Source organism: Theropithecus gelada, chromosome 4 (genome assembly GCF_003255815.1).
Source record: "Theropithecus gelada isolate Dixy chromosome 4, Tgel_1.0, whole genome shotgun sequence".
Classification (NCBI taxonomy): Eukaryota; Metazoa; Chordata; class Mammalia; order Primates; family Cercopithecidae; genus Theropithecus; species Theropithecus gelada.
In genome coordinates this window covers 30,372,500-30,390,312 of record NC_037671.1, presented here as the reverse complement: position 1 = coordinate 30,390,312, position 17,813 = coordinate 30,372,500, and the positions used below count along the sequence as shown (strand labels likewise).

Here is a 17,813-nt window from a genome sequence, read left to right as displayed (position 1 = left end):
AAAAAAAAAAAAAAAAAAAAAAAAAAAAAAAAAAAAAAGATTCTCTATTGTGTTGTTTCAATAAAAGCCTGAGGTTGGCACCTCTGCAATCATGCTTCTCTTGGCTTTCAAAACCTAGCCCAGGTCTGGAGGGTTTTTGCCCATAGCTCTGAAATACTTAGACTTCTTTTCATGGACAAAAGTAATGAATGGTATTGCCTTGATGTTTCAAGACAAAGCACCAATTCAAACACAAACTTTTTTTTTTTTTTTTTTTTTTTTTTTTTAGATAGAGTGGAGTCTGGCTCTGTTGCCCAGGCTGGAGTGCAGTGGCATGATCTTGGTTCACTGCAACCTCCGCCTCCTGGGTTCAAGCAATTCCCCTGCCTCGGGCTCCCAAATAGCTGGGATTACAGGTGCGTACCACCACGCCCAGCTAATTTTTGTGTTTTTAGTAGAAACGGGGTTTCACCATGTTAGCTAGGGTGGTCTCGAACTCCTGACCTCAGGTGATCCACCCGCCTCGGCCTCCCAAAGTGCTGGGATTACAGGTGTGAGCCACTGCGCCCGGTTATACAAGCACTTTCTAAACTTTCCTACCCTCCTTCAGCCGTGACATTGTCTGGTATCATCTCAGTTCTATTTGCAGAAATTTCAGCTCGGGATTGGTTCTCTCCTTATAGCAGAGAGAGGCAGCTCAATACTTCTGAAGCCTGCTCCCTATCAGATTCCTCTGCGTTTCCTCTTCTCTGGGAAATAACTCGATTTGACTGCTATTTGGTTTCCTAGGCATGCATGGTGAAATTATTAGGCGTTTAAGGTGTTGTATATTCTCTATTTTGTTCCTATGTAAAAGTTGTTTGTGCTCTTTATGATATTCCGCTGGGGTATCTGAAAGATTTCAAACTAAGCGGCTGCCACGCCCCTCCCAGCTACTGTCCTTGGACCGGGGCTAGCCGGGCTTCTGCTCTTGCCCCTCGCCGCAGCGAGCGCAGCGTTTTGGAACACTTTCCTCGAAATTCCAAGTCTGAGACTCTAGTCTTTAGCACAGCCCTGGCATGGGGGTGGCGACCCGATCCGAGAAAGAGGCCCAGCGCGTGGGTCGCTCCTGTTGACGGGTGTGGCATTTCTTACATGGGATCGTGAGAAATTCGGCCGTCAAAACGGAACTGACGCACTAATCTGGGGTGATCTTCACTCAAATCAGACACGATTTGGGTCTCTGGCTACCGATGGGCCACCGCCAATTCTTAACCTTCATCCACAGTGTGGATTCATGCGGCGGCTCTCACCACCGGTGTCACCTCGAGGCCACCTCGGGTCTGCACCAGACAGCAAAGGGGGAGCAGTAGCAGGAGTCCTTTACCGTGTGCTCTATCCCTACTTCCGCTGCTGGCCCCACAGCGGTCGCCCATCCTCGCGGCTGGCTCCACACCTAGTGTCCGGTTGTCCTCAGGGAGGGGCAACACCTCTCTCTCTCTCGAGGACTCTTGAGACCGTTGCCTCACAACGCCAACAGGCACATATGACTGATGTCCCCTCTTGACTCTAATCAATGTGATGACATCATTCTAGACAAGGGCAGACTTTCCTTGCTTGAATAGAACCACTCTACTAACTCCACCTGCAAGACCTTTGCCCTCTAGTGGCCGTGTATGGAATGCAGCGTGTAATGCAATCAACAACGGAAAGAAATCACATTTTAAGAATGTAAAACTTTGTTCTTCTTTTTCGCATTAAAATTCTGACAAGAGATAAATGTAACCCGACCAGAAAAATGAATTGTTGTTCACATTATCCTGCATATTCTGGGTAAGACTTGCCTTAGTGGTCGTTAACAAAGCACAGTAACAACCTTTCCGAGAGTCACTGTAAACTGGTATTTATTGGTAACCGATGGGCACACTCCTGCACTGGAGGTCACATTTCCTTTTAAGGCAGCCCTCGAGACTCTATACTTCTAGGTTCAAGTAATTAAACTATCCCCATGCCTTTTCTTATACAGGGGCGATATCCCTACTATTACTTGTCTTGGAGAACTATTCCTGAGGGTTTTTTCCTACCTTATAACATCTTTGTAAGTATTCCCAACATTAAAAATAAAAACTAATGCATTCTGTATGTCCCACTAGAAGTTCCTCTAGTATCCTTGTAGTAGTTCAAAATGTACAGTATTACTAGAAGGTTTGCTGGGAAATATATAAGCTGCACTGTCCCCTGATTTCTCAAGTCACCCTAGGTAGATGCCAACAAAATTAACATTTGTTTTTCTTACTGGATTTACAGACTTGTAATTTCATAAATAATATGCATAACTGATATTATTGATTAATTGATTTAGGCAATTAATTAATTTAGATAATTTAGGCCAAACTGGCAGAGATCTGAGAGAGGATGAGGGAAAAGTGCTAATCTCATCCAGGAATGGCCTCACAGACATACCCAGAAATAATGCTTAATCTGGGTACCCTGTGGTTCATGCAAGGTGTCTCATAAAATTAACAATCACAGATACATACTATGAGGTACTGATTTTGGCATTTAAATGTTATATAAATAAAGTAATCATTGTGGAAAAAGTCAGAAATTGAATGATATGTACATAAAATATAATTTATAGAATATAAAAAGACATGTACCAAATATCATTACATACTCTTCTAGAAAACATTGTCATAAATTGTAAACATTTAATTCATTAGACTAGTTTCCTATGAAAAAGAATGACATAGGGAATCGGCTATATAGATAAAAAGAAATTAATCAATTGATTAAGATGGTCTTAGATTAAGTAATCAAAAAAATTAACAAAATACTATGAGATATTCAAAATAATTGATGATCTCTGTGGTGCTTCTTTTTTTCTTTTAAACAATCTTGCTTTGTTGCCTAGTCTCGAGTGGTGCAGTGGCACAATCTCGGCTCACTGCAACCTCTGCCTCCCAGATTCAAGCAATTCTTATGCCTCCCAAGTACCTGGGATTATAAGCATGTGCCATCACGACCAACTAATTTTTGTATTTTTAGTGGAGACATTGTTTCACCATGGTGCCCAAGCAGGTCTCCTGAGCTCAAGCAATCCAATAGCCTCAGCCTCCCAAAGTGCTGGGATTATAAGCGTGAGCCACCTCACCCGGCCCGTGGTGCATTTTTTGAAAATGAAAATTCTGCTTCCACTCATGAAAAATGAATTGCTAAGAGAATTGTCCTCTGGCTATAAAAAACTAGAAAAATAGAAAAAATATCTAATACAGTCTTAGATAACAGTGTTTTGGAAACAGGCAATGCCAGCTTGTAACACTTGAGAGACGAGAAACAGAAAATGTGAACCTGGTGATTACATCAGTCAAGAGAATTTTGAAGAAGGAAAAGATAGTGGCATTTACCACACTAAGTATCATGTCTTACTAGAAGTCTTAATACATTCAGAGCATGCATTGTTGGTGCAAGGATAAACAAAATGTCATATAATAGAGAGCTCAGAAATCATCTGCACATATGTGTAAATTTAATACATGATAAAGGTGGCATTGCAGCTGGAGTAAGAGAGTATCATTTACTGAGAAATGTATACAGGAATAAATAGGGGAAAGAAGCTGTGAATCCATCACACCCTGTTTCATTGCCTGACCTGACTAGAGGTAATTTATGTCATAAGAAAAGGGGTATGTACTGGATAATAAATATTCTACATATGGTCAATCATGACATTAACTGATCTTAGTGAAAGGGTACGTCATTGCCAAATTGTTGTGCAAAGTAAGGGGAAAATTCACCATGTCAAATGGCATGTTTATATTTATTTATTTATTTATTTATTTATTTAGAGACGGAGTCTCGCTCTGTCGTCCAGGCTGGAGTGTAGTGGCGCGATCTCGGCTCAATGCAAGCTCCGCCTCCCAGGTTCATGCCATTCTCCTGCCTCAGCCTCTCGAGTAGCTGGGACTACAGGCGCCCGCCACTTTTTGTATTTTTAGTAGAGACAGGGTTTCACCGTGTTAGCCAGGATGGGCTCGATCTCCTGACCTCGTCATCCACCCGCCTTGGCCTCTCAAAATGCTGGGATTACAGGCGTGAGCCACCGCGCCCGGCTAGGCATGGTTTTTAAAAAGGGCTTTATTGGGGGATTTATTTTGCTAAGCAAGCAAAGGCAGAGGTTGATCAATTCTCTCTTTATTTCACATGGAAGCATGCCAGGCACAGGCATTACTGGAAATACAGCAGGTCTGTAGTCGACAAGAAGGTATCTTCCCTCTATTTCTCACCCTCCACAAACAGAAGAGCCTTTTCCCAGATCTTCAGTGAGAGTGGGCCAGACCGCCTGATGGCAGGCAATCTGGATTTAAGGTGTGACGTGTTTGTAATATAATGGTACAATCCATGCTGTGGAATATTATGTAATTTATATAAAGAATTATATAACACTACATATATTAAATGATACCACTACAAAGATGAGTGGAGATATACATCTATATGTATATATATAATGTGTGTATACATATATGCATATATATGCATCTTCCCAGAAATATATTACGTATTATTAATGTTAACATACATATAGAATTTCTGGGAAGACACACAGGATACTTGAAACTAGGCACCAGTGGAGGGAATTAAGAAAGTAGTGTTCTAGGATGAAAAGGAGACATTTTCCAGCTCTATTTTTACAATTGAGTGGGGGGAGGACTTTTACCGATCTTTGTTTTGGATCAAAATCAGTGCTAGACATCCTCATCCATAATATTTCATTTAAAAGCGAATTTAATTTTAATTAATTTCTTAGAGCTGAAATATTTGCACTACCAACGATCACTTATTGAGGTTGACGATGAGATGAAGAGCAGACTTGAGGCTTGAGTTTTCACCAGCTAGAAAACTGGCATGTTTCCAAATGGACAGAATTCTTACAGGCACAGTTTAGAACATCTGCCAGTAATTCTCAAGCAGAGGCTGGGAAAACAAGAAGTTTATCTGCCCCAGAAAGTTGTTTTTCATAAGGAAGAAACAGTTACTAGTATTCATTTTAATATCCAACTTGTTTTATTTTCCCTTTGATTTGGTCATCTAGCGACTGTAGACGTCTATACATGGCAATGTTTCTGAAGAAGCTCCTCAGATGTTAACACTAAAAGCAGAAAATGAATTACAGGAAAATGGGATTCGCTGATTGGAGAAAACGTCCAATTAATTAATATGAGGAGAAATTACTTGCGCAAGTATCCACTCAAATCACAAAACGCAAGATCCAACTCTGGCGGGACTCGAACCCGCAACCTTTGAATCTCTCGAGTCAGGCTAGAAGTCCAATGCGCTATCCATTGCGCCACAGAGCCTGCTTGCGCGTCACCTTTCGCCCTAAGGTTACTAACTAATTTGACTACTCAAGTAATACGTTTCCTGAAAACATTCTGCTCCAGTCACCATGAGAGTTCAAGAAACACAAAAATGAGACAACACAAGGGGTACACACAATCCCTGACACGGAGGAGTTACTAAGCCTTTCAACAACTATTTTCACTTGTGCCATGAGATAACGAATAATTTAGCGAGACTACGTCTCAAAAAAAAAAAAAAAAAAAAAGCGAGACTCCGTCTCAAGAATAATTGGAGAGCTTCCGGACAGCTGAACACGTGGAGGTTTCTGGAGGGTGGCAGACCCAGGGAGTGCTTGGAAGCTCGGCGCCCCTTCTCCCATACCTTGCCCTGCGTGCCTCTTCATTTGAATCCTTTGCGATATCCTTTATAATAAACCAGTAAACCCTATAGCCTGAAGCCCGCAACATGGGAGGTGCAGGTGGCTTGCTCTGAGGATGTGGACTTGCCCTGCACGGTCCCCTGGGAACCGCAGATGCCCTACATGGTCTCCTGGATCAAGCTATTGGAAGGTGGTGAAGAGAGGGTGGAGGCACCCCAGAAAGATCTGCGCCTCAGAGGACAGAAGGGCCAAAATGGCTCTTCCGGGGTCCAGTGAAAGATCCTATTCCCTGAAGATCAGAAGCACTACTAGCTGCAACCCGTGAACATACAAGTGCACTCTGCAGGCACCGGAAGGGCAGAGAAACCTAAGTGGAGGGGCGATCCTGAGAGTGACAGGATGTCCTAAACGCCGAAGGTAATTTTAAGAAATACAAAGCTGGAGCCGGGCATGGTGGCTCACGCCTGTAATCCCAGCACTTTGGGAGGCCGAGGCGGGAGGATCACGAGGTCAGGAGTTTGAGACCAGCCTGGCCAACATGGTGAAACCCCATCTTTACTGAAAATACAAAATTAGCCAGGCATGGTGGTGCGCCCCTGTAGATCCAGCTACTCGGGAGGCTGAGACAGGAGATTCGCTTGAACCAGGGAGGCAGAGGTTGCAGTGAGCCAAGACTGCACCACTGCACTCCAGCCTGGGTGACAGAGCAAGATTATGTCTCAAAAAAAAAAAAAGAAAAAAGAAATGCAGAGTTGGGATTTTGCTGTTATTGTCTCTGGTCGTTTTCTACTCATTCTCACTTGTAAGTTTACATGACTACAGAGTATTTACCCAGAGTTTTCTAAACCCGTCATGGAATAAGCTTTTCTCCCAGTTACCTCCCTAAATAAGTATTTGGGGTCAGTAACTCTTTGCAAGACAGAACTGGTATGAGCAGGATTTCTACAAATTGTTTCTCCTAAAGCTGAGGACTCAGTGGTGTGTCTGTCACACTGGAGGAGAGAATGAGTTCTACACTGAAGAAGTGTGAAGTCCTTCATCTGAGTGAAAACACCGGAAGTGGATCATCCCACCCCATTTTCTTTGAGCAGGCCTTGAAAACCATCACATGACCACATAGCATGGAGTCACCACGACTTCTCCATGGCTATCTTTTTAGCGATTTATGCAGCTATCTGGTCATATAAAAGCTATGGTGAGATGCAGCTGGAAAAGGGTCTTGGGAAATACGAATGCCCCCAGCTGGCCCCGTGACAGACTCCTGAGGACAGCTGTCATCTTCTACATCTGGGGAACATCTTTTTTAGTTTACTGTGTTTTATTGTACCAGCCCAGATACTTTACGTCTGGGAAAAATTGACAGATCAAGCTGGAAGACAGTGGGAAATGTTTAGCAAATAATTTTCTGGTGTGAGGGTCCTGCTATTACTAAGGAATATTCTGTTTCTGTGTACAAAGAAATAACAGTTCAATGGATTATTCCCCAGCAGGACTGGGGAATTATTCCAGCAAGATTATTCTCCAGCAGTGTGTTTTCATCTGGGAAAGACATCCATAAACAAGCAATAAAGAAGAGTGCCACAATTATTTTTGTATCTTTATGTACTTGTCAAAAAAGGGTTTGTATTTTTCTCCTTTTGAAAACTATATCTATAGTTAGATTGCATTGTGAACTGACAAGTAGCCTGGATATGGAGAGTGAGAAGTCCGAGAAGGTGACAACAGGATTAAATACCTGATTAAAATACCATACACAAGGCCGGGCGCTGTGGCTCATGCCTGTAATCCCAGCAATTTGGGAGTCCGAGGCGAGCAGATCACTTGAGGTCGGGAGTTCGAGACCAGCCTGGCCAACATGGTGAAACCCCATCTCTACTTAAAAATACAAAAATTAGCTGGGCATGGTGGTGCACGCCTATAGCTCCAGCTACTTGGGAGGCTGAGGCAGGAGGATCGCTTGAACCTGGGAGGCAGAGGTTGCATGAGCAGAGATGGCACCACTGCACTCCAGCCTGGGCGACACAGCCAGACACCATCTCAAACAAATAAAATAAAATAGCATGAAAATGCTTTGAAAAAGTATAAAGCACTATGCAAATTTGAAACTTCCATTTTAGGGTTTTTAGAAAAAAAAATGTATATGTTAAGGTTATTAGAAAAACATAAAAATATAATTAAAAAAAGAAACTCCATTGAGTCATTATCCTCGCTATGATGGTGGTGTTCTGGGGATGAGAGGATGCCTTTCATTTCTCATGTTTTCCATCATTCCAAACAAAGAAGATCACAAAGAAGCCTTTCCCATAGTCTTCTGCAGGAATTCCTTTGGGGAAGTTAGGAGGCCAGGTCCATGGTCTGTTCTTGAAGCACCAGCCAAAAGAATTCCAAGATATGGACATACGGGAGCCACTGGCAGAAGGGACTTCACTAAATGCTGCACTGATATTTTAGCAATTGTTGGGTTTCTCTGATCAAGCTTGGGCCCTTCCCTTCTTGTTTTCCAATGACATTTTATTGCTTTAGTTGTGTGTTCATTGCCTCCACTAATATTAGGGTGTAAAAGGGATACTAAGTTCATTTTGTGTTTTTGCATGTTTCATAGCTTTCATGTTATTAAAAATGTGCAAGTGGGGGAAAAAAGAATAGTTTGACCAAGGATCAAAATCCATATCTCATTTAATCTGGCTTCTCCAATTCCATGCTTGGGACAGTTGATTTCACAGAATGGAATTTGAGGAACTTCCAACATTTGACATCGGATGGTATTTTTAATACATATCCGAGTCCCGTAAGTCCCTTTCCTCTAGCTCCAGTCTAGAGTTTTCTCTCGAAAGATAAGCCCTTCTTGTTCGTTCTTTTTCATGTCTGTCTTTTTCGTTTGTGTTTAAGAACGAGTTTCGTGTGTTTTGTCAACAAGCTCACAGAGCAAACGATGACCTTGTGGCACAAATTTACTGCGTCCAGGTGGCTTTAGAACGCTCCCAGGTTTTCTAACTTGGGAATTTTCTTTTAGCAGCTGTTTGGGCTGAGATGTAAAAACACCATTTTCTTTGCTTTTCCGCCTTTCGTTGAGACAGTGTGGCCCAGCGGTACTTGCTCCGTTAGGGGAGGTCAATTAAGTTTCTTCTTGTCGTCCTGGACAGAAAGGAATGAAGTCCTGGACAGAAAGGAATGAAGTCGTTGAAGGTGACGCTCAAGCGCTGGAGAATCCAAGTTTGGCATTGTGGAACGGGCGAGCGTTTGTGGTCTGAGAAACGGGAGGAGAAATGTGGAGGGAAGAGAAGAAGTCTCAGGTGATCCGCGACCCAAAGATGGCTTGGTGCAACGTGACAGAAACAAATACGACCGTCACTGGAGGGTTAGATTCCATGCCCCCAGGGCGAGATCGAATCCCAGGGTTAAGACCTTAAGGTCATTCATTCGTCCCCATACGCTACTTAACAATAGACAGTGAGGAACTTCTCTGGCCCGATGACCTCCCAACTTTATGTCGCATCCAGAAAAGAAAATACTGTAATTAATTCTGAAACCTGCAGAACGCAAAACATAGCAAAATACGAACTCTGAACTGTTTGCAAAAACGCAAGGCAGACTTCCTCTCAAGCTTGGCGTTTGTTTGGTGGGGTCCCACGCGGGTTCAATATGCATATCGAGAAGTGTTATTTCTGTTCGGGGCCCATCTAGCCTGGATACGGCATGATGTTCGTCCGCAACGATTGCAAGGTGTTCAGATTTTGCAAATCTAAATGTCATAAAAACTTTAAAAAGAAGCACAATCCTCGTGGACCAAAGCATTCCGGAAAGCAGCTGGTAAATAACTTACAGTGGATAATTCATTTGAATTTGAAAAACATAGAAATGAACCTATCAAATGCCAGCAAGAGCTATGGAATAAAACTATTGATGCAATGAAGAGAGTTGAAGAGATCAAACAGAAACGCCAAGCTAAATTTAAAATGAACAGATTGAAGAAAAATAAAGAGCTACAGAAAGTTCAGGAAATCAAAGAAGTCAAGCAAAACATCCATGTTATCCCAGCCCCTCTTGCAGGCAAAGGGAAGCAGATGGAAGAGAAAATGGTACAGCAGTTACAAGAGGATGTGGACATGGAAGATGCTCCTTAAAAATTTCTGTAACCATTTCTTTTTTTTTTTTTTTTTTTTTTTTTTTTGAGACGGAGTCTCGCTGTGCTCCCAGGCTGGAGTGCAGTGGCGTGATCTCAGCTCACTGCAAGCTCCGCCTCCCGGGTTCACGCCATTCTCCCGCCTCAGCCTCCTGAGTAGCTGAGACTACAGGCGCCCGCCACCACGCCCGGCTAGTTTTTTTTTTTTTTTGTATTTTTAGTAGAGACGGGGTTTCACCATGTTAGCCAGGATGGTCTCGATCTCCTGACCTCGTGATCCGCCCGCCTCGGCCTCCCAAAGTGCTGGGATTACAGGCTTGAGCCACCGCGCCCGGCCAACCATTTCTTTTGTGTACATTTGAAAATGCCCTTTGGATACTTGGAACTGCTAAATTATTTTATTTTTTACATAAGGTCACTTAAATGAAAAGCGATTAAAATACATCTTTCCTACATTGCCATCTACATAACATCAGATATTACAGATGTTAGATTGCATCTCAGTGTTAAATCTTCACTGATAGATGTACTTAAGTAAATCATGAAAATTCTACTTGTAACTATAGAAGTGAATTGTGGATGTAAAATGGTTGTGGCATTTGGATAATGGCACTAGGCAGCATTTGTGTAGTAACTAATGGCAAAAATTTATGGCTAATGATGTATAAAATAAAATATTATTTGCAGTAAAGTATTCCCTTTGTTAATGTTATAGAAGGGGGAGATACAAAAAGGAACTAACAATTTGTATGGCAGTGTCAGATATTATTTTTATTTTAGTATTTCTTGTTTTGGTTTGTTTGCATCTTAGAAGAGCATAATGACATTGTTTGATGAAGCCTAAATTATGCTGGACTGTTTTGACCTGGTCTAACCCTTCTGATAGGTAGTTGTGGATGTTGGGGATGAGAACTGAATAATATTTGCCTGGAGTGACACCACACTCTAGAGTTTCCACTTTGGAGAATATTCAGTTCTCACTTGTGATTCCTGGTACAACAAACTTTATTTTTCTAGCCCAGCAACGATCTAGAAGCAGAGGAATCCTAGTGCCTTTTAAAAGTTATTATGTGGTTTTCTTTTAAAAAGCTCCTGTTTTTGGAAAGTAGAATTTATGGATACAACGTATGTTCATTATTTGTACATAAAATAAAACCATTTAAAAAGTAAAAAAAAAAAACAAAACAAAACAAAAAACAAAAACGCAATGCAGAAAGAAGTTTTAAACCGGAAATGAAGATTGAGCTGAGGGGAAAAGTTCTTGCATCCCTAGAGCCTCGAAGCCCAGGTTACTTATCGCAGGTTTCGGGGCACACTCGCTTCCCATTCCCCTCTCTCCTCCCGGCCGGCATCGCTTTCTCAGAACTCGGTTTCTTCCACGGACCACACTGCCCATGGAGCCCTCAATTCCTTGGAGAGACTTCAGGGAACCTAAGGAATGAGAAGATGGGAGGTAAATCTACCAGCAGCACCAGGCTGCTGAAATGTTTTCCAGCCAATTTACCGCGGTGCTGACTTGTTTCTCTTACAAATTAATTTTCAAATGAAGATAAATGAAGAGGGTGTCCTTGAGAAACGCTTAAGGTCCCTTGTACAGTCCTCTCTCAGCATTTTAACTGCCCCCCATGACAGGTATACTGAGCATTAATCCACACTCCTTTTGAGTGCCGCTGCCTCCTCGCGTCCCCAGAAGACGCTTTTGAGTGCCGCTGCCTCCTCGCGTCCCCAGAAGACGTCTTCCTTCAGTTTTCTTCACAATCTAGACTTCCTCTTCCCTCCCTCTCATAATTTATTCCCTTTATTTTTTTCTTCTGGACGAAGGAAAAGCATTGGAAGTAAACGTAAAGTGATATATATTATATGACATAGAATATGAGGTATATATAAGACTAAGAATTAGGAGAAATCTCTTTGCCTTGGTAACCACTTGGTAAACACTTCTGAGTTATAAGTGATTTCTTTTTTACTTTTTACAAGGTATTAAACCTTGGCGACAGTAAACAATTTTCATTCACTGTTCATTCTCCATTCTGTAACACAGTAGTTCTCTCTACTTAATAGCTTCAAGATGTTTGTTTTTTTTACGGGAGAGAATCCAAACACTCCAAATACTAATTGTAAATCTTTTAGTACAGACGATTTTCTGTGTGGGCAAACTCTCAAAAGGTGGAGATTTTTTCTTGTTTTATTTGTCTATAATATTTGGTTTGGCAGTAAACTACTATAGCTAGTATAAAATATGCATAAAATACTATTAAAGGCAGAGTAGAATCATGGTGATTGGGGTGGGGGCATTGGCTGCCGGATATAGATAGGTACAATTCAGACTCGTTCCCTACCAGCTGCTTGATGTTCAAGTTTATTTCATTTCCTTAGGCCTCATTATCCTCATCCCTTCCTCATACTGTTGTTTAGTCAAATTGTTTCTTGTCCCCACGATCCTCTCCGACAACGGCTTACTTTCTGAGCCCCCCAACCCCCACACCAAAAGACTGTATCTACATCATTCTGGAGAGTGTTTTATCAGACCCTTCTCTTTCCCTCCAAGGGCACTGGTTTTCCTGAAAAGAATAGACTTGGAAGCACTACTTTGCCAAGATATGTAAAACACCAATAAAAAAGAACTTAATTCATTATCTTAGATCACCAATTTCTTTTAACTGAACATATGAGGTATGGTTCTTGCTCCTGCCACTTTAGTTATAATCAGCAATAATACAAATGTTAATATATCATGGCCAGTCTGAAAGGCTAGTTTGGTTATGTAATATTCCATCTACTTCCCAAAATTAATAAACACAATTTTGTAGAATCATCTAGATTGGGTGATCATCTCACCGAAGGATATCCTAATATATTCTCATAAACTAACATCTCATAAACTTCTAATGAAGATGCTCTTGACTGACAATAGGAAAGAAGGAGAGGGAGAGGAAAAGAGAGAGAGGGGTGCGCACACACACACACAGAGAGAGAGAGAGAGAGCAAGAGAGAGACTGATTTTCAAGGGACTCTGGCTGAGCCAGAGCAGTTGGCTGGCACTGGGAGCTTCTGTGACTGGGGATGTTCCATCTCTTTCCTCTCACCAGGAACGTTTCTCCCACCCTTCCTTCTTCAGAATTGAAAACCAGACAATAAGCCTCCAAATCTACTTTTGCTTTTTACTGAGTATTTTATGAAGCCCACAGAAAGGCTCTCATTCTCTAAAGTGATGGACGAGGTAGGGAGGGTACAGATTACATCAAAGAATTTCCCTCTGTGGTCTCTAGGCTGCAGAAAGGAGGCATTTGACATAATTCTTACTAACATGAAATTTGAGGCTGGGCGTGGTGGCTCACACCTGTAATCCCAGCACTTTGGGAGGCCCAGGTGGGCGGATCACGAGGTCAGGAGATAGAGACCGTCCTGGCCAACATAGTGAAACCCCGTCTCTACTAAAACTACAAAAATTAGCCGGGCGTGGTGGCGGCCGCTACTCGGGAGGCTGAGGCACAAGAATCGCTTGAACCCAGGAGATGGAGGTTCAGTGAGCCGAGATCGCCACTGCACTCCAGTCTGGCAACAGAGCAAGACTCCACCTCAAAAAAAGAAAAGAAAAGAAATTTGAGCTATCTAATTTTTAGTGGATTCAGTTTTGCTTGTAGATTTTTAAAAATCCAATTTCTTTCCAATTAAGTGTGGTTTGACTCTCATTTTCTCATCATCTGGGACTGTGACTCTGATGACATTAACTTGGGCTGCTTCTTCCCTAGCTCAAAGGACTACTATGTATTCAAAAGTGCAGTTGAGGCTGGGCATGGTGGCTCATGCCTGTAATCAACGCACTTTGAGAGGCCGAGGGGGGTGCAACACTTGAGGTCAGGGGTTTGAGACCAGCCTGGCCAACATGGTGAAACCCCATCTGTACTAAAAATACAAAAACATCAGGGCCCAGCTGAAAATAAAGATTTGAAATACATTATACAATCTTTTAAAGCAAATGACTGGACATTTTCCAAAGATGGCCAGTAGAAAAACACATAAGTAATGCTCTGGTTCTGTATAAAGATCTATATATAGAAAGTAAGTGTGATGCAGTCTTACTTTCCATGACCACATTTATTCTGTTTATCAGTCATGACATAGTTAAACTTCTCTGGGTACAGATAAAAGGAAATTATTTGATCTTGAAAAAGATTTAGTTTTCTGGAAAAAAAAACCTCTCTCAGTGATATATGAATTAAATAGAATGCTATGTAAAAAGCACTTTGTTACTTCTGGTTAAATATAATATATTAAAACCAAACAATTAGCTTTCTCAAGATGCATCAAATTCATTTTGCCCATTAACATTTTTCTGACCATGAAAGGGGACCTGCACATCTACGCATCTTGGGATCTGGCATCCACATTTATCGTTTTTTGTTTGTTTGTTTTTGTTTTTTTTCATTTCATTTCATTTCATTTCATTTCTATAGAGCATCTGGACATTCTGCTAAAGGAACTGGTGAGTTGAAAATGTAAAAAGGAGAACTGGAAATGTGCTTTATTGGTTAAATTTGGTTTGATCAACCATTGCATTGTTCACAAAATTAAACCAAGAAGTCAATTTTTTAGAAAGTAAACTAGGATCTATTAGGATCTAGGATTTCACAGGAAAAGAACTCATGGGCCAGCTTTACTTGCAAATTTCTTCTTAACCCGTCTGGAAAGTGAAAGCGCATTGTCATTTGCAAAACAATTTCCCAAACATAATGAAATAAATATTTTAGGTTTACATTTTGGGGCTTAGGGACACCAAGTGATAAGATCCAGAGGTTTTCTGTATCGTTTTTCTCTCCCTCAGCTTAGCTGAGGGTGAAGGGGTGGCCAGCCCCTCCAAACCTGTGGGCGTTTCTCGTCAGGTGGGACGAGCGACTTGAGAAAAAAAAGAGACACAGAGACAAAGTATGGAGAAAGAAAAGTGGGCCCAGGGGACCGGCGCTCAGCATACGGAGGACCCGCGCCGGCACTGGTCTCTGAGTTCCCTCAGTATTTATTGATCTTAGCATCTCGGAGAGGGGGATGTGGCAGGACAATAGGGTAATAGTGGGGAAAGGGTCAGCAGGAAAACGTGTTAACAAAGGTCTCTGCGTCATAAATAAGTTTAAGGAAAGGTGCTGTGCCTTGATAAGTACGTATACAAACAACTCGGTGCAATAAAGAGCAGTATTGCCGCTAGCACGTCTTACCTCTAGTTCTAGGGCGGTGTTCTCCTATCTCAGTAAATAGAACATAGAATCGGGTTTTACACTGAGACATTCCATTCCCAGGGACGAGCAGGAGACAGATGCCTTCCTCTTACCTCAACTGCAAAGAGGCCTTCCTCTTTTACTAATCCTCCTCAGCACAGACTCTTTACGGATGTCGGGCTGGGGAACGGTCAGGTCTTTCCCTTCCCACGAGGCCATATCTCAGGCTATCACAAGGGGAAAAATCTTGGACAATACCTGGCTTTCCTAGGCAGAGGTCCCTGCGGCCTTCCGCAGTGTATTGTGTCCCTAGGTACTTGAGATTAGAGAATGGTGATGACTTTTTAACATGTATACTGCCTTCAAGCACTTTTTTAACGAAGCACATCCTGCATAGCCCTAAATCCATTAAACCTGGAGTCAACACAGCACATGTCTCTGCTAGCACAGGATTGGGGCTAGGGTTACAGATTAGCAGCATCTCAAGGCAGAAAAATTTTTCTTAATACGGAACAAAATGGAGTCTCTTATGTCTACTTTCTGCATAGACACAGTAACAGTCTGATCTCTCCTTCTTTTCCCCACACGAGGGAGCATTTCCTTCTCTGAAATCCATTAAGCAACAGTGTCATTCAGCCAGGAGGCTGGTCTCCTGGGAGTTCTAGCAGAAGGTCCCATCGTCTAGCAGGAGGTCCCAGGTTTAAAAGTAGGATTAAGGCCTGGCTCCACCTCCTTGGTGAGTAAATTTGTTTTCAGTTTCGAGGACTCCAGCAAGGAGGCAAATTTGTCCCCAAGGGAGCTGGTTGTTGAATTGATCCGGTTTGTTGGAAATAAAGATGCTTGTGTGGTGGATATGGTCATCTTAGTTCTTCCAGAGTTCTGTCATGTCTGTAGTCTGGTTGTCATCTCTGTAGTCGTGGCCGAGTGGTTAAGGCGATGGACTAGAAATCCATTGGGGTCTCCCCGCGCAGGTTCGAATCCTGCCGACTACGTTTGAAATTTTACCCTAAAATGGGGTCAGGTTAATGTAATACGAAAAGTACAGGAGCACTTGTATCATCTTTCTCCCCTCCGGTTAATGTAAGACGGAACGTACAGGAGTACTTATATCATCGTTCGCCCCTCTGTAATTCTACCCTGGCGGTGTATGTGTTTGCTGTCAAAATGTCGCTAGTTCGTTTACTTAATGAACTAGTAACCTCAGTAATCCTCCTTCACTGGCAATGTGCAGTGCTCCAGGGTCTCACCGGGTTTTCTCTCCTCCAAACCCTGCTCAAAGTAAGCTCTTTCAAGAGCTTGGTGAAAGCGTTTCTCAGAGAAACCATGGAGTGTATATAGTCTATGCCACAAATGGGAGCTATCTGTATTTTTTAAAATTATTAAGTAAAATTGACTTTTAAAAAGCACTTATATGTATATACACATAGTCATTATCATATCAGGATACACATCAGTTCTATCAATCCATAAGCCTCCCTAGCACTGTTCCTTTATAGTCTCATCCAAATCCCACACATAGCAGCTGACAATCGTAAATACGTTTTCCATTTGTACATTTTGGCCTTTTGGAAAATGTCGTAGAAATGGAATCATACAGTATGCAACTTTTTGAGATTAGCTTCCTTTACTTAGCATAATGCCTTAAGATTTACCCAAGTCGGCCGGAAGGGTGGCTCAGGCCCGTAATCCCAGCCCTTTGGGAGGCCGAGACGGGCGGATCACGAGGTCAGGAGATCAAGACCATCCTGGCTAACACGGTGAAACCCCGTCTCTACTAAAGATACAAAAAATTAGCCGGGCGTGGTGGCTGGCGCCTGTAGTCCCAGCTACTCGGGAGGCTGAGGCAGGAGAATGGCGGGAACCCAGGAGGCGGAGCTTGCAGTGAGCCGAGATCGCGCCACTGCACTCCAGCCTGGGCGACAGAGCGAGACTCCGTCACACACACAAAAAATAATAATAATAGTAATAATAATAAAAGATTTTTCCTAGTTGTTACAAATATCAAAATTTCATTCCTTTTTCCTCTTGAATAGAATTCCATTGCACGAATGTACCACAGTTTATGCACTCATGGAAGGACATTTGTGTTGTGTGACATTTGTTTCCAGTTTGGGGCAATTGTGAAAAAAAAAAACAAGTTGTATTTCATAATGGCTAATGATGTCAAATATCTTTTTGTGTGCTTATTTGCCATCCTTATACTCTCTTTGGTAAAGTATTTATGCCTTTACCCAATTTTTATTGCGTTGTTTTCTTATTGTTGAGTTTTAAGGATTGCTTATATATTCTATATACAATTCCTCTATCAGATACACGACTTACAAATATTTTCTGCCAGTCTTTATTTTTTTCAGTGTCTTAACGGTTTCTTTTGCAGAGCAAATGTGTTAAAAATTGATTAAGTCCAATGTATTTCTTTTTTCTCTTTTGGAAAGTGCCATATCTAAGAACTCATCACCCAACTCAAGGTCATGTGGATATTGTTATGTTTTCTTTTAACAATTTTATAGTTTTATGTTTACATTTGCATGTATGATCAATTTTTAGTTAATTTTTATATAAATTGTGAGATTTATGTTAGGATTGCTTTTCTTTCTTCCTTCCACTTTTCCTTCCACTTCTTCCTTCCAGGCCTTCCTTACGTTTTTTTTCCTTCATTTCTTTCTCTCCTTTTCTCAGCTTTCCTTCTTTCCTTTGCATATGGATAGCCTATTGTCCTAATATTATTTGTTGAACAATTTTAATTTCTTCATTTATTTTATTTGCACCTTTGTCAAAAACCAATTAGCCATATTTGTGT

General features: G+C 41.8%; 2 non-coding genes and 2 pseudogenes across 2 annotated transcripts; 3 read left to right on the top strand and 1 right to left on the bottom strand.

Annotated features, from left to right (window-relative positions):
• Positions 1-3,683: 3,683 nt before the first annotated feature.
• Positions 3,684-6,613, top strand: LOC112622543 (annotated as a pseudogene).
• On the bottom strand, positions 5,232-5,318 carry TRNAR-UCU. The gene is given in 2 exon segments: positions 5,232-5,267; positions 5,282-5,318. It is a non-coding gene; the product is annotated as a tRNA-Arg (tRNA).
• A 2,709-nt stretch (positions 6,614-9,322) lies between the features above and the next one.
• Positions 9,323-9,806, top strand: LOC112623105 (annotated as a pseudogene).
• Positions 9,807-15,923: 6,117 nt separating this feature from the next.
• Positions 15,924-16,005, top strand: TRNAS-AGA. The gene has a single exon. It is a non-coding gene; the product is annotated as a tRNA-Ser (tRNA).
• Positions 16,006-17,813: the final 1,808 nt, after the last annotated feature.